We start from the raw sequence: 15,423 nt of genomic DNA, 5'->3' as shown, positions 1-15,423 counted from the left end.
TTTTCTGTGACATAGCACAGGATGATCTGAAACTTAACTATCTCTCTTAAGGGGAGAGACTGTATAGCCCCTACACATTCTTGACCTCGGCCGTAGATGGGGGTGAGCAGTCAGTATCACGTCCCGGCCGCTCTTACCCCCTTGTAAAGAACCCCCGATACCCAATAAATAGGAAGGTGGATATTAAACAGCTCGGTAGGTTTATTTTTATTTTTCGTTCAGCTGACATCGGATGTCTGGCCCAATATTAAGAACAGAATAACCGTGGACAAAGAGAGAAGCAGTTAGTTCTAAAAGAAAATTGTCTGTAATTAAAATTCAAATTTTATACATTTAATTTTACAGACTTGAATGTGTACTGATGGCAGTCATAAATTGAAATGGAAAACCTTTTTTTATATATAGAATGTGTGTAATGAAAATATAGAGAAAGAACCATTCTTTTTTTAATTTGGCAATCCCCAATCCCGATTGTTTGGAATTAAAAAAAAATTACATCACACCATTTTCAAATAGGAATGCATAATTGCATGAGCCGTTATAAATATACATTTTAATGAGAGTCAAGTCACGGTTTTATGACAAAAGAAAATAATTCTCTTTTAAATTTGAGTTGGTAGCACGAAAAAAAAAATTGAGTTGTTATATACGTTGTAATTAGCAGTTAAAGTGTTATCTTTTGTTATGGTCGTATTCACACTTATGCATTTTAATACCTTCTTAAAATAACTCCAGCCGTTTCCAGACACAATGTGAAAGCAAGAGCGGAGTAAGTGGCTATCCTGTTATCTGTTACTGTTTGTAGGACAAACGTCATTTACGCCTAATATAATAACCAATGCCATGTCGATTGGCTCTATGACTGCGCCGTTGGTGCAATGCAGAACAATTTAAATTATGTTTTGATAGTGGCGACTCTGGTAGCAAGAAATTGAAACGAGGCTATGGAGGGGTCTGGCGGAGTCTTTGTTTAGCAGGAATCTGGAGTCACAACCTGTTGGTATAAATCTGTTTTAATATTATCATCTCGTATTAGTCTGAATCATAAACATAGTCGTTCTTCAAGGTATTTCCTCTTCAAAATTCTATATACATTTCTTTCATCCTAATTTTGGCTGTGTGCCTAGCGACTGTCAGCGTCTCAGAATAATTCCCTAAAGCAAGCTAAATCCTCTGCTTCCTTTATCCATTGCAACGAATCTTTCACAAAATATCATTCGTACCAACATAACCTCAGAACATGATAGAATTTGCTTATGTTTACTGCCTGCGTAAAACTTTGTACTTCAACATGTCCACCCTGTCAAAAAAAATCAATTTTCTTACGCATTTATTGTTTCTAGACTCATTATTATTACAGTCACAAGTTTTATACATTGATAAGGGGGTCCCATGGAGAATTTATGATGGTCTGTAAGTAAGTTATATATTTTTTCATGTAAAGAAAATGAATGATTGAATAATTGAATAATCCAACTGAAGTAACGTTGGTATTATACGTTCTTCCAAAAATTTGTTCCAAGGTTGGTATGACTGATGCAGTGAAATTCAACATGGCGACCACGTTGGCTAGAAACGGCTCCACAACGATCGGAGTTTTCATTTGTAACAAAGAGGCGTTGATCGAATGCTCCGCGTCCGACCTTTGAGCCAATTTTCCACTAACGCGGCGCGTGACCCCGAATCACATTGTCGCGCTACAATGGAAATTCGATGCTTTTGTGGAATTAAGGTGAAAAGTTATGAATACGGAAACCTGGATGGTAATTTGGTTTGGAGAATACATTGACGTTTTAGAATCATTTAAATTAAGGCAAGAAGGACGCGAAAACGGAACAGCGCGAAGCACAGATTAGCTCAAAAGTTGGGGTTCGTCGGTTCGTAAATTATTTAGCATCTGCAGAGGTTATCTAGCGTCGAATGCGTTGAGACAGTTATTTTAAAATGTGAACAGAGTAGATGTAATGAAAGGTCTGAATTCGTGTTACAAAGTCGGCCTCGGCGTTGGTTGGTTTCGTCTGTTTTCACAAACGAGGATGTAGAAACCGGTTCATGGCTGCATTACCATTACGTGTCCTTTCAAGAACGTGTAATTCTCAACCATGAGGTCAGTTTAAATGTTTGCATAGCTTCAAAATGCCCGTGTCTCAGTCTCCCAATTAAAAACCTTTGAATCAATTCCCCGATTTTCATCCAACTTGGTTTTGAAACAATATCGTCGAAAACAAACATATTTATGGTAGGAATTTTAATTTTCTACGCTCAGTCACTATAGTGACTAGGTACGGGCTGGACGACTGGGGTTCGATCCCCGACGGGGGGCATAGAATTTTTCCTCTAGCCACTGCGTTCAGACCGGCTCTGAAATCATGACATCTCTGCTATTTATACTCAGTGATTTTTCCTGTATGTCACTTTTCACACACAGTGTTTACTGTTTGTTCACTTAAACAACATGTTTCGAACCAGTGTGTCCATCTTCATGTTCAGTTCCCTACTTCTCTGTCATTACACTAAGGATCTCCTCCCGATGTTCAGAAATAATTATTAAAACGTTTTAAGTTAATTTAAAATGGTTAAAATTTTATGTGTCAAACATACCAGGCTGTGATAAAAACATCTTTGATAATATTTTTTGTAATTTTAACCTTTAAGAGTTAATTCGTCGATAATGTCACGTCGTAGGATATCACAAGACTCATCGTCTGTGCATGTATGGAATCTTTGTCAGCGTCGTGTCATGTGGCATTTCTATGCTTATCTGTTCAAAAGATGTCATCTTATGTCGGCGTCGCAACGCCTAACGTCTGGACTGTGGTCGTAGGTTCACATGTCTCATGTATGTCTTCCCGAGAGTCACGTGTCGTTGAATGTTATAGAAAAAAGGATCCCTAAACTCAAAATTTTCACCGAGACTCAAACCCAGTAAAGCTTTCGAGTTTTTGACTTTGGTTCGTGTATTCTACTCTCTGAAACGAACAAATTTTGCCAATATGTCTTTCTTCTGTTGTTCTTAGTTTTGGAACTACATAAAACTTCCTTTGTCAGGACTCGAACCCAGGATAAATTTCGGTATTTTTGTATAATCTCCTCTTAGGAACAATCTTTGGTCTTGATGCCGTTCTTGTCTGTCTGTCATTGACACAGAAACTTGTGTTACTGAGTTTAAATTCAATTTTTTTATCTCTTGGCTCAAATCCATTCGTAATTATCTGTGTTCTTTTTATTCCGTTTTCAGTTAAGTCTTTCCTGCAAAGAGTCTGAGAATACACGAGGACACTTTAACAATTTAATTGTACTCTTAAACTGAGGTCGCTCTTACACGCGTATTTCGGGGATGTGTGAGCAATAACGCAGCAGACATAAGTAACACGTGCCATTTATTTGGATGTCTGCCGTTGCAAAAAGGGAGAGAGAGGGGAAATTGGCTTCTCGGAGCGAGTATGGACCGACAAGAAACAGGCCGAAGAACTTTGACAAATTATCAGGCTTATTAGAATGACGTACGAATAAGTACGATCTTCTCTTGATTGGAGAATTACCGTACATTCAAATTAATTAGCACTACATGAAGCAGAGATTTAACTAATGAATTGAAGAACTTGAGTCACTGTTGCGGTGAGAACAAGATCGTAGCTTTTACACTGAAGTTCCATATAAAGCCTTGTTGCCGTGTTTGTTTGCGTGGAAATCCCTCCGTAATGTGTGGTACTAGCTTACCCATTGTCTTATAGCTGACATTGCGCATGTAGCAGGTCTGCGCGGACAATGGGCGCATTACTGTGACAGGGTGTTGTTCGTAACACCACAGCATCATAAACCGCGGTTTAACTGTCTCGTGTGACTGACGTTGGTGCAATTCTCTCAGTTAATGAAACATGACGTTTTGTCTACCTGTTGCGTGTGCATTTGTTTAATTGACTTGACGTTTATGTTACATATTCCATACATTTGTTACGATAAAGTCTTTGAAGCCGAAGCTCGTCTTATTAATAAACATTCAGCCCGTACCGCGAAGAAAACACAACACTTCACCATTACAAAGATCAGTTTATTAACTCGGTTTAAGGAAATATTGCTGTTTATTCGGGTAATCATACGTAACATAAATACTTGGTGAGTACAAAGTCCAGATTTACTCCAGGATAAGCATGGGAAAACATGGGTAGAAGTTAACACGTGTTTTCGAAATGACATCAATCAGGATTTTGTCGTCCTTGTGTGCTCCTGGGTTCATGTAGACGGATACAGTAGATTTCCTTAGTTAAATCCCCGTGGCACGCGGATCGCAGACATCCTTTAATGATAGTCTCGATGAGACAATTGTGTCGATTAATTTACAGTGGCTAAAATTAATTAAAGATTCTAAGTACAGATTAAGTTTTCAAGAAACTTTATTTTGATTTATTAACATGTACACACGAATATTTGTGATCTACACCAAGAATATCAAACGAAATAAAAATTAGTTTGTATTAAATGGGTTGAAATATCGTTCAGTATCTTCGTAATCATCTATTTTTTCCTCCAAAATTGATTTAGAATTAAGTAACTGTCATTTAATATGACGTGAGAAAAGTTCGCTCTTATTTAATGACTGAAAAACAGGTCCGCCAACTATTAGATTGACAGTCTAATTAACTATCTAATTAATTGACAGGCTGACTAACAGATTTGACCGCTGGTATTATGTTTTCTAACAAAAACCTTGGTTATTCAATAATATGTGTTCAGTAAACCTACATTTCAGTGAAGTTGACAAAAGGAAATAGTGGACAAAGTGTAATCTTTGCTTGCAGCAGATAAGCTTATCTTATTTAGCCCAGACCCGATTCCATTTTAAAATCGCCTGTGCGGAAGCTGTCATCCTATCTTTCCGCCTTTATTAATAAATTCATAGAATCTGATATTGTGAATGTAATTCCATTAACCTCACATATATGGGTAGCCCAGAACAAAGCATTGAAGACATCAAATCGTCTGGAATCATGTATAATATAGCCTTTACACAAATGAGATAGGTTTTTAGTAAACAATAGACGGACAGGGGAGGAGACGGAAGCCATTGTTACATCCGAGGCCTTTTGTTTTACCCGTAACGTACGCGTCTGTTCTGAAACCACGCGCTACAAATGTTGCTTCAATTTTTCTGGTTGTCTTTCTTTTATGTTTGCATAAATTATTCTAGGCTTCCTAAACATTCCTTCGGGACTCTGTAATTATCGTCTCGTTTGTGATACGTCTTCTCGGAACAGAATGAAAGTTGCCGATATCGAAAATGATTGTTCAGTTGTAAATGGGATGTTGCAACGTGTAGTCTCTGGCGTAAAGTGACCTACGATTCAGCCGTTTCTAATTATGGAGGTAATAAGCACCTTTGAAACGTCGGAAAACTTCTCCCGGTCTACACCTCGCAGCAGCCCGCAAGACTGCCATCTTCGTACTAGTGGCCGTGTGAACCTGAACTCTTACACATTTAACTTACTGTCGTCGGTTGGCTTCGTTTAGGTTCTAGGAGGTCAGCCCTTTTTTTCGAGCTTCCATCTCTCTAGGTCGCCATTTTGTTGTTAGTTTAGTGTTTTTCCTCTCTTATTACACGCGATCTCATGGTTCATGTTGTGACGACATCCATGAAAAAACTTATAGTCCTGTCGTAAATCTGTTTTATTTTAAACAGAATGATTTTTACCGCCGAAATTCATATTTAAGCTTGTGTAGTTTTATGAGGTTTGTGCCTTCAAGAATCCAACAGGGCTTTAAGATCCCGAGAAAATTTCATATCGCACAGCGAAGCAAGGTTCATTTATAGGATTCGTTTATAGATAGTTCTGCAGAACTAGATCAACCTCAATTAGATCTATGAATCAGTCATTTTTGAGAACCTAGAAGTTGCTTAACTCTTCAATAAATTCTCCGTATTCAGTGGGGCTTAAAGGTTTATTGCCGTCTTCATGAAAGCTTGTCATTAGTTCGTATCCTGGACGTGATGAATGCAGATTATAAGCCTACACCTCGTCGATGTCTTTAATTGTTGTTAATTTTTATGTCCAGGACTGGTCTCCCAAGTTTTCTGCTGTATTCAGTTTTCTGACTAAAATTCAGTTCTTCCGTGCGTGATACATGACCCCGGTCGTCTCACTTGAATTTTATCTCCCTGATAAGATTTGGGAAAGAGTACAAATTAAGAAACTTCTAAGTATCGCTTTTTTCCAGCCACCTGTCAGTTCTCTTAAGTAAAAATATTCTCTGTGAGCTGTTCACATCTCGAACATTTTTCCATTCATCCCATTGAAACCGAATGTTCTCCAGAGAACTTTATTTTCACCTGAATTTGATGTTCTTCATTCACAACCGTGCGAAGTCCTTATCTATAAGTAAAAAAATCACCACGTTAAAAATGCCTAAGGCAAGTAGGACGCTGTGCGAACTTTGTCATAAGCTATAATAGGCCTTTCTTGTATCCGTCGCTTTTATGTGGAAATTGTCGAAATAATACTAAAATACTAAATTTATATCGGATCAGGTCACATTTTAAGCACAGCAGTGTATAAAAGATTTGAAATTATTCGTAATAAATGATATATTTATTGTAAATCGATAAATTTACAACGCCGTATCAACTGCCAAGAATAATCTTGAAATTTGTTTGAAGGCACTGGTAAAAATCATGTTGATATTTGGGGCTGTCGGGATTCAAACCGGGTATCTCTCACGTACGAGTCATGTCGAAGGTAAATTTGCTACACAGAACAATGGACCAGAATGTCTTCTAATGTTGCTGTTTGGGTTGAAAATTGTTGATTATTTGGTAATTTAACGACAGTGATGTAAGCAATCCTACAGACGATAAAAGCGTAAGTGTAAAATTCTAATACAAATCTTTGTGTCAACCTTTGAGGTTATAAACAACCTTCCTGGAGGTTGTTAAACGATTTGCAATGCTTAAATAACGCCTCGAAACTCAAGGAAGTGCTCCTAGTGGTTGTTCATTCCGTCTAACTAGAGCATCAAAGCAGTTACACTCCTTAGGTTTCCGCTTCGTTCATGAGCGGACTTCAAAGACAAAGTTTTTCCTTTTGGTCTGTACTAGACGACAACTTCCTCAATTGATCTAATATTCTGTGGTGCTCTTAATCGAGATTTAATTACTTGAAAGTTACGATCCCCCCCCCCAGGCTTTACATTAAGCAAACTACTCCTCTTTTGTTAAACGTTGAACTTTTTGTGTTATTACATGCGGGAGAGTCAGTAAATTTATTTATGAGCCGGTAAATATCTTGACTCCCGTTGTTTTGACGGAACGAAGTACGGAATCTTTTGAACAGTGTGGAAAAGTATGGCTTGAAGTGTTCTACCTAGAACATTTCAGAGATGTAGAGTTTGAGACTGAAAATTATACATTGCCTTAAATTAGGCCACGGCCGCTTCCTTCCACACCCTTCCCAATTCAATATTTATTATCATCTTCTCATTCGAGGATATATATTCGGAGATACTGAAAAAACACATTTTATCATAATATTAGTTTAACCCTTTAAAGGTCATTGGTATCTGAACAGTGCCACGTTGTTTAACGTTCAGTAACTCTGCGATTAACCCAGACTGTGTTTACGTATTTCCTATTACTCTCGAAATAGAGATAGATTATTTACTTAAATAGAATTAACCAATTTATTTTTGCAATGGAGACACGTGGTTTATTTTTAGATATGACTCACATTTTTAAATGCTTCCTGAATGAGCTTCAGGGATTTAAGAACTAACTAAGTTTATAGTTTAAAGGTTTAAGGCCACATGGGACAGCGTGTTAGAATTATGCTTGAAATTTAGTTTCCTTGGATATGTGAGGAATTATTTTGCAGGTCTGTATTACTAAAATTGTTACAGAAAATTGGGATTTAGACGCACGGAAAAGTGAAGGCCATTTTTGTGTGAAAGAGCATCAAAGTTTATGCAGCTGTGAGAAAATAAAATTGCTGTAAAAAATAGGATTTGTTAAATTTTCACTTGGAGTGGATTAAGAAGGAAACAAATTTAATTCAGAAAAGTGCATAACACGATGCTTCAAGGAAAATAAGAGATAATGTCTTTGGTCTATAAGTTTTGAAGTAGGCTAATTGAGTCTTTTGAGTTTCTTCCATAGTCTACAATTTTTGTCAAATGTTTTTACTTGTTTTTAAGAGATAGTATAGCTGCGTCATATTGTGATATTAATTAAAATAATTATTATATTTGTTTACCGTCAAATCACAATAAAATAGTAAGATAAGATAATTAAAATGATTAAAATATCATCTTATGTTCCATATCGAGCATTCGATTTACATCGATGATATTTTAATCATTTTAATTATCTTATCTTACTATTTTATTGTGATTTGACGGTAAACAAATATAATAATTATTTTGTTTTAAGAGTTGCGCTTGGAACCTCGAGTAAAGTGCTTCTGGTTATGTAAGCATTTTACAGATCAGCTGGCTGTTTGAAATGGTACAAAACGCGACACACGCCTCTTCGAAGTTGGCTTCAGTTCTTCAGGTCACACGAGCTCATATAGCGTTTTATTAATATCCGACTTTGTTTTGCAGGTTGCGTCGCAAGGGGACACTAGACGCCGCAGACCAGTTGAGGGTAAGTGATACGTTTCTGGTATTTGTTTTGGGCAGAATAATTGTTCTTCAAGTTAACAAGGTGTCCAGTAGTTACTCTTATGTTAATCACACGTTTGTTTGATTTTGGTATACGTGTATTTTTGTCGGCAAGAAATTGAAGTAAAATGAGTGTCATTGAATACGGAACGGTTACAATTAAATTTTTTTGCGTGTTCTTGTTTCAGTACTGTGGGTTTCTTTCCCCAGACGAGAGTCGAAAAAAAGAATTCAGGGGTACGTTCTGAAGTCTTGCAGGCACACGCGTGCAATGTTTATCTTGAAAACAAAAATCCAGTACATAACGTCGCGGTTGGCACTCCTGCTTCGTGTTCTTGAAGTCCCATGTTTAAATATCGTTTCGGAAACCGGATATTTTGAATGAGATTGTCTTTAATTTTCTTCAGTCCCTACTCATTATGACGCGAAAGTTTTTCTTCATGTACTTTCCTGTTCATTATTCACTCTTTGTCCTATAATTTTACGCTGAAAGCGTCATTAAATTCAGCAATAAAAATAAATTAATTAACAGCATGATTTTGTAAGATATTTTAATATATTAACCTATGTACGTCTTGGTCTTCAGAACAATCTCCTTTTAAAAGGTTTCCCAACAGAAATTTTATTTGCATTATTGTTTCCATTATGTTAGTTATATTTGAATTGATAATGTCCCTAGGAGCACAGAGTGGTAAGAAAAATTGTTTCAGAGGCAAGGAACAAATAATAGTTCATAACCACTCGTATGTGTCAGAATGTAGACGAAATTTCCATTGAGTGCCATGATTTCGAATGACAATCGAGTCTGACGTTTTTGTGTCTTAAATTGCGTGCTTCTATAATTGCAGCTGTTGGTATGTGCCACTAAAAACTAATTAGTCTCTGAAGTCTGTAATAATTACTTGAATTGTTAACTATGCAATTACGAACTCTTCGCCTCTGATGTAGTTCTGTAGTAGTAATTAAGATCCGTTCTGTGAGATGGTCTGTAGAGACCGTTTAAATTCGAACTAGTGAAATCCCATAAATGTTTTTCAAACGGGACGTAGTCATGTCACGGATGAAAGGTTCCTCACTGACCTTACAAAAGGTCAGCGAAGAATAAAATAATTACTGAGTCTTGTGTATCTGGGCGTGGATTGGAAAGGAACTTCGCAGATACAGAAGGGGAACTACAGACTTTGATTCCTTATTGAAATAAACGCACTGGATGGGCGTTCTTTACAGTTCATTCCCTTACTTTTAGGTCGTGTCGAGATGTCCGTCATCAGTCTGTGACAGAATCGTGGATTTTGATTAGGATTGTCGCTGTTGTAAATGTAATAGAAATTAAAGTATCCTTCCAGCCAAATTTTCGGTCATAACGGACGCTTTTAGGGATACACAAACACGTTTTAGAGCGAAAATGTTAGTCTTCTGGGTTGTGGGAACATGTAGGTGTTCATCGCCGTTTCAGAACAACAAAATCTTACTTTTTTTAATGTATGCATTATCAGTGTTTGTGTGTCATTGGCTCCTCGCTGTTGGCAAACTCTTTAATAAATTAATTAAATCGAATTATTATTATTTGTAAGTTATTCTCTTTTATTATTATTGCTTAGTTATTATTTTTACATCTATATTTTGCAACTATTCGTGTTTTATTTATTTGTTTGTTTTTTTCTTTTAAACATAAGAATAGTTAGATCATGTAGCCAGTTCTTTAACGTGTGAATTTTATTTACCTGTAAGGCTTATGTATCGCAATAAGAGTGTGTCTTCAAGTGAAATACAAGCCGTAATTTTCCGCTTGCGCCCAAGTTTTGTCTAAATCCCATCCGGAGTCGAATAATGTCCAGTAACCTGACGCGCTGCTCTGCAAAGCGCTTTATGCAAATCCTGTGCTAATGAGACAGCTGTTGCTTTCCCACAGAACCCATCCAGCAGACACCGTCCGTCTTTAATAAATTCCTCACCGGCCCACTACCGTTAACAAACGTGCTTCTAAGGGCCTCTGCGATTTTAGACGGGAACCGAGTTTACGACAAGTTTGTTTTAACAGGTTGATAGAATCTGGACTGGGAGTGGATGCACAGGATGTCCCAAAAGATATGTATATACAGCGCTGATGTAATGGTTGTGTGTATACATCTTTTTGGGACCTCCTGTACACGCTCTTAGACGCAATCTACTCAGGTCAAGAGCACTTTTTTTTAACGAAGTAATTTCCAGTGTTTTACGAAGTCATAACTGTTTATCCCAACAACGATACATGCAGAAATAAATTCTTTATCCAGCTCTATAGTAACTTTTTTTTATAAAACATTGGCAATATAAGAACTTATCGCCATTATGGAAAGTCTTCGGAACAGCTGAGAGCATTAAAAAAGTCGGAATTCAGACAACGCGTGTTAGAACCGCGCTGTCTTTACGTCACGTGGTATGATTTGTGAAGCAAACTGTAGGCTTGTTTGTGCTTGCGAGATTTTGGGTTCTCACGGCGTCGAATATGAATATCAGTCACTGCCATCTAGGTCGCTGCTTTGACAGCCTGGTACGCAGTATTTACACACGTGTACCGTCAGACGACATGCAGAGTAAACCCGGTTCACTCAGTATTGTCCTCGTACTTCTGTTCTCTCATCCGTTTTAATATTATACTCCAACCTCCGCCTAGTTCTTCCAAGTGGACATTCTCCTTAAGATTTTTCCGACGACTAAAACTGCGTATACAGTTTCCTACGAACTCTAATTGTCCTGCTCATCTCATTTTAATTAATTTTGGGCGCTTTAAAAATGTTAAGTGAAAATCCCTCGCTGTACAGTGTTGAGGTTCATTTGTGCTTCGGTCAGTTTTCCATTTTGACTACACGTCATTCGTCCTCTCGTGGATATGAACCCCATACCCCACGCGTCAAATACCGTTCTGTTTTTATCCTCTGCATTCGTATGCACAGAATTCTGGTTTTGGTAATGGTGAATCGTTTAAATGCCATTTTCTACTTTATTTCCTTTTCCTGGGTTTTAGAAATAAAAAATAAATACTGGGTGGCGGCCGCGGGCTAAATAGGGGTTCTGTTTGCTCACCCGGGTGGAGTAGTCCCGGAGCCAGTTACTGACAGTCGGCCGGAATAATTGAATATTTTAATCTTTTGTATGCAATTGGTTTGCCGTCTTTATGTCATTCGGTTCATATAGTGACGCTTTGTAAAATGTATAAATTAATAAAAGTTCTAAAAGTAATATTCTTTGTGCTCAAAGCCATAGGCTGAACAATAGGCTTGTATACGTCAGAGGAGATCCAGTATGGATTAATTTTTTAGGCGACGTTTGTAAACGATTTCCAGAATAATAGGTTAGTCGATCTACGTTGAGCCGAATAGGCTGCTGTACCAGTATGCATTTAGAACACATAATAAAATAGAATATCGTATAGTTGTTCTCTTATAGACACAGTTAAGAACCTTATTTCTTGACTACCTCAGTGACTGTTGGATTCTCAAGAAGGACTCTGCTTAAAAATTATTTCTACATACTTTCGTGCTTACATTTTTAAGTACACCCATCAGTGACTCATTAGATGCAAAAAAAAATTAAAGGTGACAGATTTTATAATTAGGTAGACCTCAGTAACTTTTCCAGACATTTTAATAACCTGTTTAACGTGATTAAACGCAAGGTTGTTTTAACTGTACAACTTCTTTTACAGAGCGTTGCTTTATGTATTCGGAGGAACATAATGTTTTCATCTTCAGACTGTACATCGTCCCGCAAATGGAAGGACTATGCTTCTCCGAAACGTTGGCATAGCCAAAATGCTATACGACGCAGCCGTCTGGAAGGCCACCATTTTGTTTTCGCACCGCCATGAAAACCTCACATTCTCTATCGATGCTTAAATCTTCAGTACGACGGACGTCGTTTTAATTGTTTGTTTACCAAGGAATTGTATTTCCAGCGCTTGGCCTCTGGACTTTCTTTGCAGGGCACTAGAATATATTTTTATTCCTTATAACAAGCTTCCGCGCTGTCCTTGTTTCTTTGTGAGGACACGTCTCGGCTTCGGACGAGTGGATGGCATTAACGGAACAGTTGCTCCAAAGTGGAATAGGGCGGAAAATACGATCTGGCTCCACCCGAAACTCCGCCTATTCTATCAGGACCACAAAGGTTGTTCGTCTCATGTCTCAGGGTCATTTCGTGATGAACTTGTTCCCAGAAGTAGACCTCGCAGGTTGTCCCAAGTCGGGAAACACCGGGCGGGGCATGTGTGAACCACGTGACACGCCACTCCTGTTCAGCCCTGGGGCGAAGGGCCTGTGAAGGGCCGTGTGATGCTGCTCTATTGGTCCTCTCGATCAGCATCCGTCAATATGGGGCAGGCGATGTCAAGAAGAGATGTTTGTCCCTGCGTCTGGCCGGTTGTTACGCGCATGAAAGTGTCCCCTTTTTGGGAGAATGCAAGTCCATGACCCGTGACTATTTTATTATTCTTTAGCTCGTATTTGTCTGCCGTGGTCGTGAGTTTCATGTTACTTGTCTTTATAATCTACAAACTCCCCAAGGGGTCACGACGCACTGGTCGAGAGACACTGCTTGTTTGTACGAAGAAGAATTTTCCATTAAAATTTGAATCTGATTGGAACTGCTTCTGATCTTTTGTGACATGAGCTTAAAAAAACGAACAGCTTTACAGCTGGATAATGTCCGTCAGATTCAGAAACATTTGCCGTGTCTTATTTGATATTTCTTGTCAGGTTACGCGTTGATAGATGTTTCGGGAACGATAGCAAAGGATTTCGAACGGAGAATGAGGTACACGTTCCGCTTGCGAATACACCTTGTTCGCACCTGCAACAGATTTTGCGCAACTGGCATGAGCAGCGGCCTAGCGACCAGGGTGACCTCGGCTCGAGTGTCACGTGGGAGGTTGGGTGAGTCTATTACACGGGGGGGATTTCGTTTTGAATGGCGGTCTCTGTAGTTTATTTTTCCACAGTTTTTAAAGAGCGGTTGTTTTTAGATTGTTTTGAACTTTTGCAGCCAAGGACTCAGGCAAATTGACAGGTGATTCAATTAATTGCAAGTTCATGATGATCAGGGAAACGTGAATTAAATTGCCGGTAATTTATACCGTTTCTAGATATAGTGCCAATTAGTTCCTTTGCATATCGTCTAAACTAGCCTAATTAATTATAAATTCAGTTAATTTATCCTTTTTTCATATGCAGATTCTGTTTAGCACTAACAGTTACATTTTCTGTTTATCAAATTTATTCTTTATAAAGTCGTAAATTATTTTGAACTGTTTGTCTGCGTCCTTCTATCTCAGAATGCCTAAGACTATAATAACTTAAAGGCATTAATTAATATATGCGTATATTTAACTTTGTTTCAGCTTGAACCTCAATTCTTAACACGAATTTTCCATCACGGTAACTCACCGAATAGGCCTATGTATATATATTCTTTAAAAATAAGTGATGTCAGTATCGCATTGGCCTCAGAATTTCTCGGGCCGCCATGTAGGATTAAAGCCCAAAGTTTGTGACGGACGTCTTTATGTGTCGTGGCATCGTATGTTGGAGGATGGTTTGCAGACATTGCATGTTCCGCCTTTGGGGTGATGTGACTGGTGGTAAATGTGGAAATTATTGTTAAAATTAGGACAATTCTGACAACCGTACGTTTTCACTTTGCTTTGTGCTACGTAAACAAGCCCTCCAACTTGCGTCTGAGAGCAGTGGCGTCAAGGCGGACGCACAAAGGACTTAATTCGTTCATTAATAACACTCTCGTGCGCTGAAGGTGCAGTGGATGAGTTCTCGATGGACATCCAAGAGCTACTTTGAGGGAACGCTATATCATACAGCGGCGAAGTTGCTCAATTTTATTCGAATACGTGAAAAAGAAACCAATTGCAAAGACTCGATATTCATGATAAAATTAAGAGTATGGACCAAGTACACTGTGTTCCACAAACAAATTGACCTTGTGCATTCATAATTTTGGGACATCCGCCTGTAAGTCATTCTTGGCGCCAAGCGATGGGAAACAGCTGAAAGTGTATTCGTGTAGGCACACATCCTTTCCTCTGTGTCATTAACTACCAAATTCCGTGGAATAGAACCTTGAGAAGCCTACCGTCCTTCAGTTAATTAAGAAAAATTCATCTCCTTTTTTATAGAAAATAGAATGAATGTATCCCACACCCTGCCTCCCAATTTTATTAAGATTAATTTTTAATAATATCCTTTCGTCTACATCTGAATCTTCCGACTGCCTTCTTTACATCAGGATTTCAACCAAAATTTTTTTTACGAGTCTCTCTTCTCCCAGCGCGCGAGCCTCACACCCCGTCCATCTAATCCCCCTTGATTTAATAATGCTAATAATAATTAGTGAAGAGTGCAAATTATGGAGGTTTATTTTTAGACTTTTCTCCGAACTCCTGTTGTATGATCGCTTTTTAACTCCAGATATTTTCCTAAGCTCCCTATTTTTAAACACCCTCAATCTATGGTCATCCCTTAATGTGGGAGATAAATTTTGCACCGCCACGGTGGTCTAGCGGTTAGAACGCTGGCCTTGTAATCCTGGGGTCTCGGGTTCGATTCCCGGCGGTGCCCGAATTTATAACTTGTGTTGGGCAAGGCCGTGGTCTAGGCAACACGGAGTTTTTCTCCGGGGGCTTCCCCGGTTTCTCCGTGGCATCCATTCACACACAGAAGAAGGCAATGGCAAACCACTTCTGGATCATCTGCCAAGAACGTATATGAACAGGTCCCAGTCCGA

The 15,423-nt window shown here is 38.4% G+C and overlaps 1 long non-coding RNA gene across 1 annotated transcript in view; it reads left to right on the top strand.

Moving 5' to 3' along the window:
- Positions 1-15,423, top strand: part of LOC110840298 (uncharacterized) — a 346,592-nt gene that overhangs the window by 262,544 nt on the left and 68,625 nt on the right. The window contains exon 7 of the long non-coding RNA XR_015535196.1: positions 8,590-8,632. This is a non-coding gene — a long non-coding RNA (uncharacterized LOC110840298). The remainder of the gene's footprint in view (positions 1-8,589; positions 8,633-15,423) is intronic.

The sequence above is a fragment of the Zootermopsis nevadensis genome, unplaced genomic scaffold (assembly GCF_977971745.1).
Source record: "Zootermopsis nevadensis isolate Lab colony 2312 unplaced genomic scaffold, Znev_1.0 Znev_ptg000015l, whole genome shotgun sequence".
NCBI classification, from domain to species: Eukaryota; Metazoa; Arthropoda; class Insecta; order Blattodea; family Termopsidae; genus Zootermopsis; species Zootermopsis nevadensis.
The sequence above is the reverse complement of the archived record's forward strand: the minus strand, read 5'-3'. Positions and strand labels throughout refer to the sequence as shown.